The sequence below is a fragment of the Boleophthalmus pectinirostris genome, unplaced genomic scaffold (assembly GCF_026225935.1).
Source record: "Boleophthalmus pectinirostris isolate CB_2022bp ecotype Guang Dong unplaced genomic scaffold, ASM2622593v1 HiC_scaffold_6, whole genome shotgun sequence".
Taxonomy (NCBI): domain Eukaryota; kingdom Metazoa; phylum Chordata; class Actinopteri; order Gobiiformes; family Gobiidae; genus Boleophthalmus; species Boleophthalmus pectinirostris.
This window is the reverse complement of record NW_026571447.1, coordinates 10,306,933-10,318,035: the sequence shown is the minus strand read 5'-3', so window position 1 is coordinate 10,318,035 and position 11,103 is coordinate 10,306,933.

Here is an 11,103-nt window from a genome sequence, read left to right as displayed (position 1 = left end):
AAAGGCAGTAACAGTGTATGTTTTGTTTGTGATTTAATATATATTATTTTAAAATCCATCCTCTCGCCCCCTTTATTTTGTTGCGGCCTGAGCACAGGGTCTTAACATATCAAATAAATATACCTTTGTACTTGAATTATCTTTAATGTAAAAGTATTTTGTGTATTTATTCATACTGTACATACTATACTGCAAAGTCACTTGTGTGTCAAACTGTTTAACTATGTAAGTGTCACCACACGATCCTGATCAGCACTAAATAGGAAATTCAAAGCTCTTCTGTATCATTTCAGACAAACTCCATGATGACTCGACCTTGGTGACTTGTTCTTATGGATGGCAGTCAAAGTGAAAATCAAGAAAATAATGATCATGTCAGTTTCTGCCTTTTGCCTTTGTATAACCCCTTGTTTTTGGCATGATACAAAGGCAGAGTACAGGAACTGCCAAATAAGGGTCAAAGGTCAATTTTGAGTGCAATATTTTTCACATACGATTAGTTCTTCATTATAGAGACTAGTTGTCAAATTTTGGGAGCCCTCCCTATTATATTTTTGTCTGGACCAAACAGAAACTTTGAAGTAATTTTTTATCAGTTTTACACTGGTGAGTTAAGGCCTTTTGCCTTTTGTAGGGCACAGCTGTTTAATGTCATACTATGGAACATTCCAGGCAGAGCACTGACATATTCATAGAACCAAGCAGGTGGCAAAATGTTACACAGTGCACGGATGGAAATTAGCTATAATCTAGTGTGTTTACATTCATGTTTTGTTCCAAAACTAGTTTGTTTTACTGTGCAGCCTTGGTCCTCCAGCACCTTTGAGTTGCTCATGTATAAATTCAGGCTTCCTTTTGCAAATGTATTACTGTGAAGAGGTAAATCATCTTTAGTAATCCTGATATTTAAGTGTCCTTTTGTCATTTTTTTGCCTTTATTTACATTTGTAATTATATTTTGCTTGTATTTAAGATGATTATTATGAAGATCTGCAGGGAGAAGCTAACTATCCGTTGTCTTACCTCTGTAGTTTGGGCTGAACCATAGACTGGAATGAGTCTAGGTGTTATTATTGATGAAAAACTTAATTGGGAAGAACACATACAATATATTAATACTAAAATAAAAAATAAAAAAACACAGCAACATTAGGTCTACATACACTTTATTGTTCTTTGGTTGCACCATATTTGACTTACTGTGCTGAGATCTGGGGTAATAATTATAAAACAATATTGGAACCACTATTGATATTACAGAAAAGAGCACTATGAATAATTCATAACGTTGGGATTTATGACCACACCAACCAGCTATTTATCACTTAAAAAATAAAAATAAAAAATTGAGAATCTGATAAGCTTAGTAATACTAAGCTTTAATCATTATAAGCATTGCTTCTCCCCACTTCTATTCGGAATGATTGATTTTTATTTATTAATCATTTATCATTTATGGAAACATCTGAATAAACTTATCTTCATAGAGTAATAGTAGTTATAGTGCTAGCTGTGTTTTTCTGTTGTGGACCAGATTAAAGGGAGGGTGCCTCCAAAAGTTTTCGCTGTTTCCCATGGCACCTTAACACAGACGTCCACTGGTCACACTGACAAACTACTAATCCACTTGAGAAATTACAAGGGCAAAGTAGCTAGCACATCACAATATAAAAGAGAAAAAAATGTATAGAGCCATTGTCATATTTAACATGTAACCCAGAGTGTCACATACACACACATTACAACGAGCAGATGAGCAGATGACTGAGCAGACGAAGCAGTTGGTGAAGCTCGATCCGAGGAGCCGTCTGCACCAGGAGTTGAGAAGAGAGGAGGAACACAGAAAGAAACAGCGGTTAGGCTACGGATTCTTCTGCATGTTTTTTGTTTGTTTTTCTCAAGAGCATTCCTAAACACAGTAGATACTTACATGGACCTTTTATCATTGTTTCCAGCAGGTCACAAGCTGTCAAAACAGATATTGTCTTTATAACTATGACATATAACTGATAGGACATAATTCATCTACAATGATACTTACAGATTTCAGACACATCTGGCAAATGTTGTTGGTCCTCCACATCAATTTTTGTAACACTGAAGCAGCTGATGAAGTGTTCAGATCCATTATGGCACATCACACAGGCTCTTTTAGTATGAGTCAGGAGGTCCTCAGAGCAGGATGGGAGTGGCTGATTTGTATCTCGACTGAACACAATGTCGTCTTGGAAATGGTCAAAGATTGTTTTCACATGTGGGCATCTCGTTTCATTTGTGCACTTGAAGCATTTAACTGGTGTAACACAAAGCAAGTCTGTCACTGAAGAGATAGTTACAGCTACCAACTTCTTGCTAACATACAGGCAACTAATATAAAAATAGAACAAATATTGCATTTACATCCTGCAGTCAAACTTACCTCCATTTTCTGAAGCCTTTGAGCCAGCCACAAGCACAAATGTGACCACCACAGCAAGGAGGCTATAATGACCTAAATACACACACACACACATTATAAATAAGGCAAAATGAATGACTAGTCTTAATTTCAACTTGTATCACAGACTGCAGTTGTTTTGGGTGGTATAATGTTAAGCATGTTAGGCCTATGCATTGGGTTTCTGTTGTTTTATTAAGATCCAGCTGCTAGTCTTCCTGGGGTCCTCTCAAAAATAATCATTACACACTAAAATTATTTACATTTAGAATAACATTTTGCAGTAACAGGGGCAATGGCTGCTTTTATTGTCAAAGAAAATGAAAATGAGAGTGAGTCTAGCTTTAAAACATTTTGTATCATCTGCAGTACACTGTAAAATTGTATTTGGTTAGTTTACTTTACTCACAGCTACGAATTTGTGGATCTTAGTGATTGTGATAAAGTAACAGTCACTTTCAGGGCAAAAATAAAACACATAACTTGTCAGTTAGACTAAGATCAACCTGAATGAGACAAGTAACCTCAACAGTGGCATATTTATTGCAAAGAGGCTGCGTCATCAGCTGCATACAGGATGCAGACAGCAAAATACCCAAAAGACTCTGCAGACATGTTAGCACTTGCCCGGATTTGTTCTAATGTCAGGGCAACCACATCTGACACGTGTTGGTATTTTTTTTTAGCTCTAAATGTGAGGGCCTTGGTTGAGATGACTTGGAATGACCAAGCTATATTATTTTATTGTTACACATGTTACGATGTGTTTTGGACTTAACATGAATAAACTGCTACGTTTTTTTCAAAGACTAAATATTCCAATCCTTGTGTCCCTGATGCAGATCTAAATTATATTATTGTAGAATAGAACTTGGTTTTATTCTAACTTGTGTATATAAGTAACATTTACTTGCTCAATTCAAAACATTCAGTTTCCATAGTTTTACCAAATAAGATGACTCCTAAAGTAAAGGTCACTAACTACATATTTCAGATTTGAGGAACTGACTGTTCTGTGAATGGAAACTAAAGTACGTGTAACTTGTTGTGTCTAGTTAAGGAAAAAGTTTTTTCTTTACAGTGTAATGGCATTGTTATTGTCTTCTTTAGTTTACATTTAACTTAATTTGTGCATGCAGAGCAGGGGGAGCTGATTCCAGTGAAATATGACTCTATAGCAGGGGAGGGGAATGATTTTTTTCTATGGGGCGACATGACAAACAGAAAATATTGTGGAGGGCCAGGCCAAAATGCTTAACTCAATTCTCCATAATATTAATGGTATTTCTTTATAAAAAAAAGTAGTAAATAGCATTCTTTTGACAAGCTGGTAAGACTGGAATGTTACGACTAAGCAATGAAAAAGTGAGGCTGCCTTACAATAAATGTCATTTAAAAAAACAATCAAGGTAGCTTTAGTCTATGCTTGAGCTAAAATTATAAAATATCTTTATTTTGTAATTCCAAATGAGCTTAAACGGGCCAGTCAGAGTCAACCAAAGGTCCTTATGCAGCCCCGGAGCTGAGGTCTGATCTACAGAGTACTGTAGATATCAGAAAATCAAAGCATGTGCACTCAGCATTGTGTTTGCTTCATTATGTAAAGAAAATATTTCTCAAAACTAAAGCCAATAGCTCAGGAAATTGACAGTAAAAAGTGCCACAAGCTTTAGGCCATACAACAGGAAACACATGACTCATCACACTGGCTGTGTATTAGCTTCACAGTGCATAAGACATGGCACATACACAAAAATTAACTTCGGTAACTTCTACCATGCAAAGGGTAAAGCATTTGTAAGAACAGGAAAGTTTAATAAACATTAATAGTATGATAAGATAATTGAAAAAGACTTACACATCTTTTTAACTACAGGCAGTGTTTCTGAATCCTTCTGAGCTGTCTTTATCTGCTGGGCTTTGTCAGCTTAAACTCGCCTTTGTATCCACGGTCCTGTTATAATTGTTTTAGTCCCATAGGTCGAAGAGCAGCATGCCCAAACCACACACTGAGAGTGACTGCTGTACACAGACGCAGAGAAGACAAGAGGAGGGGACATATTTCTCATGTTCTCACACACGTTTCTGACTCTGGAGACTAAAAATAGACATTAATACAATTTAAAGGTTATACTGTGAAAATGAAAGGAGGCCAAATTGTTTAAAAATGCTAACAGACCAGTTTGTTTTTCCACTACTTGACTGTAGTTGAAACACGTCTTTCTGTGTCTTGCTGGCTGATTTTCAGAAGTAGTTCAAGGTCAAGTAATCCAGACATGATGACGTCAAACAAACCAACTGGTCTGATAGATGAAACTGAATAATAAGGCAGGTATTTTCTATCACTCATGGAATAAATGCATCAAATTAACAAACATTTAAAACTTTTAGTCATCTACTATTTTGAGTGAGAAGTGGAATACACTAAAATAGGATCATACAATTGCTACAGAATTTCTTAACAAGGACTAACCCAAAAGAGATGTGCAAAGATAAGTGAACACTCGAACTGAAGAGAAGTCCACATACCATCAGGGTTGCACACTTCATCTATTTTTTAATCAAAACTAGAATTAGCAAATCGGAAAGGCTGCAACTTTTAAACTACACAACTTTATTTTTATTTAATTTTATTGACCTTTACTTATTTTTATAGATAGTGAAGGCTGTATCAAGTGGTGGTTTGAATATTGTTTAATGAAGTTACACATTGAGTTGAAGCTTAAACACTGAGATCTTATCAGTTGAAAAGTACTATTGTGATTTCTACATATGGGTAGCCTATGTGCTTCTAAACAAATTTCTTTGCAGAACTGGGACTGTAGAGATAACCAGCTGGTTTATCTAAACAGACTTGGTGTGATTCATACTGTTGTGTTTTATAAACTGGGTTGAGGAACAGGCACGGGGTCAGATGCCTGATGTGGGACAACGATCTGACCCAGAGCTCTGTATTAGAATTGTATTATCAGGGGAATACATTTTTGTAATTTAAATTGATTGAGTCTAGTCATTTTTGATAGAACACGCCTAACAATAGTCCTGCTGAGATTAAGAATTAAGGAACTCTATTGTACATGTTTCTAGTAGAGGAGCACCCAGAGGAAACCTACACAGGCACAGGAAGAACATGCAAACTCCACACAGACCACGAATACTGTTTTATTGTGCATAAAAACTGCTACCCCTGTAATTTAGATCTGTACAAACATGAAACAAAATTCTTGTATTAGTTGAGTCTGAACAGAATCCTTGCATTTGCCTGCAGAAAAACCTGAATTACCAGTAGATATTTTTCACAAATCATTCAGCCCTAGTGTATGTAAGGTAATTTAAGAACCACTGACTGAGTGGGCAGAGGGCGTGGAACACTAAAAGCTATGCAAACATCAGAAGTGTCGGTATAAACAAAGGTATACTGCTTACAGCTACACAGTAATAATGAATCTCTAACTAATATAGTTACAACTACGAACTTCCTGCTAACAAGCAACTAATATACAGATATAAACATATTTAAATACATCCTACAGTCAAATCTACAAAGCATAAAACCTAAAATACAATGATTTAAACACAGAGAACATAAAAGCACAATTACCATAACTGCTTTTGTTTCCTTCACAGACAGAAGAACAAATGAGGAAGTCCTGCAAAGAGAGGTTTAGGTGTTGCCATCAAGTCCATTTCCTGCACATGTGGGTTCAGATTTTTTTATGAAATCCATCCAAGCCTTGGTGACTGTGTGTTTCTATAGAAGTACATTCAGCTGTGAAGTTGTTTGCACACTTGACCTCATTTTAAAAGCAGAAAAGGTGAACAAAGAACTAGCACCAAGCTCTGCATAACATTAGTGAAGGGTTCGCCAGCTAATATCTCCACTGAAATCTGGCTTTGTCCTCTCAAATAATATTAAGTCACAAGCCATTCGGCAAAAATTCTAAGTAATTGATGAACATTCAGTCATAGACATACACTACAGGTCAAAAGTTTTAGAACACCCTAATTTTTCAGATTGTTTATTGCAATTCAAGTCGCGCAAGTCCAATGAAGAGCTTGAAATGGTACAAGGTAAGTACTGAACATCCAGAGGTTAAAAAAAAAAGGACAAAAGATACAAAACACAAGTCCAAGCTCTGCCAAAACTACCTCAGGAAAAAAGAACAAGATGGTGAACTTGGAAACATGGAGTGTCCAGCACAGTCTCCAGACTTAAACCCCATCGAAAGAATATTTGATTTCTAAGAACGAGCCACGAGTGTGTTCAGCTGTTATATCTCCCAAATTGGACACTTTCATGAATCAAAAATTTAGAATACGTTTTGGTCAACAGTAAACAGCAAACAGGAAACAACTGGAAAATGTGTGCTGTTCTAAAACTTTTGACCGTAAGTGTAAATCTCATTCAGCACCCATATGCAAACAATTACAAACAAAATTTCATACCGCTTAAAATAACTTTATCAGTCCAGTGTATCAGTCCAGCTGTATTAGCTTTTCTGTCAGGGAAACGATTATCTCACAATTTTAGATTACTGTGATGAAAGGAAGTAACTCTAACTATCAGATGGTCAGCGGGTAAATAATAAATGGCTTTTTTCACTACAAAGCCAATGTAAAGGAATAACAAACTCAGATGGGTGTTACAGTTGATAAGAAATGGAGAAGTATACAATAAAACTAAAGGACAACAAAAGAAGTCTCAATGAGTACAAAGCAAAATCTAAATAAGTTACAAAACACCAAGCCAATTAGGCAGTCACAAAAGGGTAGGCTGAGAGCGCTCTCTAGTGTCTCAGTTATAAACTACACACACAAGTTTAAAGAAAGAAACTATACTTAATATACAACTGGTGTAGTAACTATGTTTAGTCATGTGTCATCAAGTTTCTGAGTATGAGTAACTGAACTTTAATGAGTAACACTTTAATAAAAACAAGAGTGAAAATGTCGGGTCAGCGATGTTCAGAGCAGATGATAATAGTAAGAATTATATAAAGTTTAGTCACCAGCTTGAGTTAAATTCTACCATGAAATGTTGACTTGTACTCAAGTAAGAGAAACAGTACTTCAAAACAATAGCATTGCTTAAAAATAAATATAGGCCTACCAGTGGTGGAGTTAGCGATTTGGGGGCCCCAGGAGAACTTGAGTTTGCGGCCCTCACTATAATGCACTGTTTTGTTGTTTTGTTTTGTTTTGTTTTTAATATATATATTGTCTGTTTTTCCCCATTGTTCTTGAGATATGCACATCTCTATTTAGTTGAATTATGGGGATTGAAAATTTGTCTTATTCGTTCAGTAGCTACTGGATAACCAGAACTGAAAGTAGTTTTATTTTTTGCTAGAACAATTACATTTTTGTTTACATCCATTACAATGATTTTTTTTTCTTATGATTATTGTTTAAAAGTCAACTACTCTCATTTAATGTCATACTGAGAGAAAATTTAATTGCTCTGAGGCCCAGACCATTAGTGGCACTGAGGGCAATTGGTTGGAGGCCCCTCCAGGTTTGAGGGTCCCAGCCACCTACTTTTGCCTAATGGTAGCGCCTCTGAGGCCTACTTGGGGAACTACTACTCAAGAGTAACAACAAGTAACTGTAACAATATTAAATAAATAATAAAAGAAAATCGGGTATTTGCAAATGAGCGAGGTGAGCTGTTCACTGTGATCCAGCCCTCACTTTTATCATGGGCAGCACTGGCAGATGAACAATGCAGGATCTGAATGTTCTGGATCTGTTCATGTAAAGAGCTATTCAAGACTCTTTTTCAGTTTATTTTAATGACAGAAGCCAATGTCAGAACTAATTTTATCTACAAACTAATCACAGTTAGACCAAGGCTCAGATTTGTTTAAAATGGTTCAAACAGAGTGGGAGGAGAGTGTTTACCCTTTCAAATTATGAAAAGGAGGAGCTGGAGGACGTGTCTGGGGTGAAGGAAATCTGGGAGTCCCTTCTTAGACTGCTGCCCCCGCGACTAGGAGATAGAAAAGGGATGGAGAGAAATTATGAAAATCTAAAGAAAATGCAGCGCTACAGTCTTAATAATTAAAACTATAACTGAACCAAATATGTTTTTTTGTGCACAAAGCTGTCACTCATGTTGCCTGCTTTGCTTATGTGCTCATTCGTTCTTTTAAAAAATTTGATCCATTTCCAACTGTTCATGTTAAAGGTGCATTGTGTAACTTTTCTTGTGGAGGGCCAGTCAAATTATTTTCTCTATGGAGACATTATTGCTTTGTCTGAAATGTTTCACCGCATGGCATTAAGCTTTACTATTTTCATGGAGACAAAACCAGACCAAGTTACAGGACAGATCTATGGAGAGGCAACTCTGCTCACAGTCCAAATGCCTGTTTCTTTAGGTATTTCTGAGCTATTAAACCACCTGTAATTGAATAAATGCAAGATAGAGCTGTTTAATGTCATATTGTGGAACATTCCAGGCAGAGCAATGGAAACAAGCAGATGATGGACCCCCAACTGAAAAGATACAGAGGAGGCGAGGGCTTTATTTGACTTGGCAGAGCTTTAATGACGTGGAATGGTCCCAAGTGGTTCAGAAGGAAGATCCTGGTATCTGAGAAACTAGAAATTTCTCACACACCTCTCACTTCTTATACTTCCTGGTGGATCAGTGACAGCATGACTCACACAAGGGTTTTCTGTTTCACTCTGTCAGCAGCTGTCATCTCCACCAGCCAGCACCAAAACAGGCTCACGGGGTTTTCCGTAATGACATGGTTTCATTATATATCACGTGAATACTTGACACCGCAAAAAAACAATATCTAGCTAAGTTAAAATGACTTAAATTGAGAACATTTTACTTTACTTGAGTAGATTCAACTTGATAAGTAAAATTATCTACCAATGGAGTAAGTGTTTTTTTCTTAATTCAAGTAACATTAGATTTTGTTTCTAATTTTAAGTACAAGGAGTTGTTGGGGTTTTTTTTATCTTAGGAGTAGCAGGAGGAGGATGAATTGTCATATTTTTAGTACAAAAAGTCTTAAACTGGTAGATAATTTTTCTTGTTAAGTGAAATTTATTCAAATCATGATAACACTTTTTCAGTCCAAGTACAGTAATCTAATATCATAGTACTTGAGACCGGTCTTGTTCTAGAGATCGGCCTCAAGACCATGTTTTTCGCTGTCTAGTCTTGGTCTCATCTCGGACTCGACCGCGTTTGGACTCAGCGAGTGATAAAATGGAGGTAGATTTATAAAAACATTGGTATATATGTGCCAAAATAACTGTAAAATGCAAATAAATGTCAAAAATTACAAAGTCTTGATTTGGTCTCGATGGGCAGTGGTCTCGGTTTTGTCTTGGTCTCGACCCTCATAGGTCTTGGTTTTGTCCTGGTTTCGGGACTGATCTTGGTCTCGATTAGTACGGTCTTGATTACAACTCTACAGTGTTCTTAAATTGACTAGATTTTAGTTTTGTTTGTTGTTGTTTTTAGTTCAGTGCAATAACGATGAGTCAAGTATCTATAATTAACATTTGAAAATGTTTGTCTTGAAGGCGCTAGGACTCGGTCTTGTCTTGGACTCAAGGTATAACACTGGATGTGTGATAAAATGGAGATAGATTTATAAAAACATTGATATATATGTGCCAAAATAACTGTAAAACTACAAATACATTACATCGAAAATTACAAAGATGGTCTCAGTTTGGTCTTGATGGGCTGTGGTCTCAGTCTTGTCTCGGTCTTGTCTTGGTCTCGACCCTCATAGGTCTTGGTCTTGTCCTGGTTTCGGGACAGATCTTGGTCTCGATTAGTGCGATCTTGACTACAACTCTACGGTAATCTTAACTTGACTAGATTATCGTTTTGTTTGTTTTTTTAGTTCAGTGCAATAACGATGAGTCAAGCATCTTTAATTAACATCTGAAAATGTTTGTACTGAAGGTGCTATGACTCGGTCCTGTCTTGGACTCAAGGTCTGACACTTGACGCGTGATAAAATGAAGACAGAGTTATAAAAAACATTGATATATATGTGCCAAAATAACTGTAAAATACAAATAAATTACATCAAAAATTATAAAGATGGTCTTGATTTGGTCTCAATGAGCTGTGGTCTCAGTCTTAGCCTTTGAAAGTCTCAGGCTTGTCTCGGTCTTGACCTTTAAAAGTCTTGGCCTTGTCCTGGTCTCTGGACCCTGTGTTCTCAGACTGATCTTGGTCATGATTAGTGTGGTCTTGACAAATTTTAGTTTGTTTGTTTTGTTGTTGTTTTTTTCAGTTCAGTGCAATAACAATGAGCCAAGTATCTATAATAAACATCTGAAAATGTTTGTCTAACTAGTGTAACCAACTGTGAGTTATCACTGCAAGTTAATGTAAGATAAAAAAAGAACTTTACTCATCTCATTTCGTTTGCATCATACCAGCTTCCTGTTGTTGCTCTTTTAAACTCATTTCTACAAAAACCTTTTAAAGTCCAGGCTGTGGTTAGATGAAATGACACATAAATCAATAAAATACTGTTATAATCAAAATCAAAATGTAAAAACGTTGTGTCCTTCATGTTTATATAGTGTTGTGTGTGAATGACTGTTTACCAAAATAATAATAGCTATCTACATTTGTGTATCGATGTTCTGGTTACACTGGATAGTTAAGGCAGTTTTCT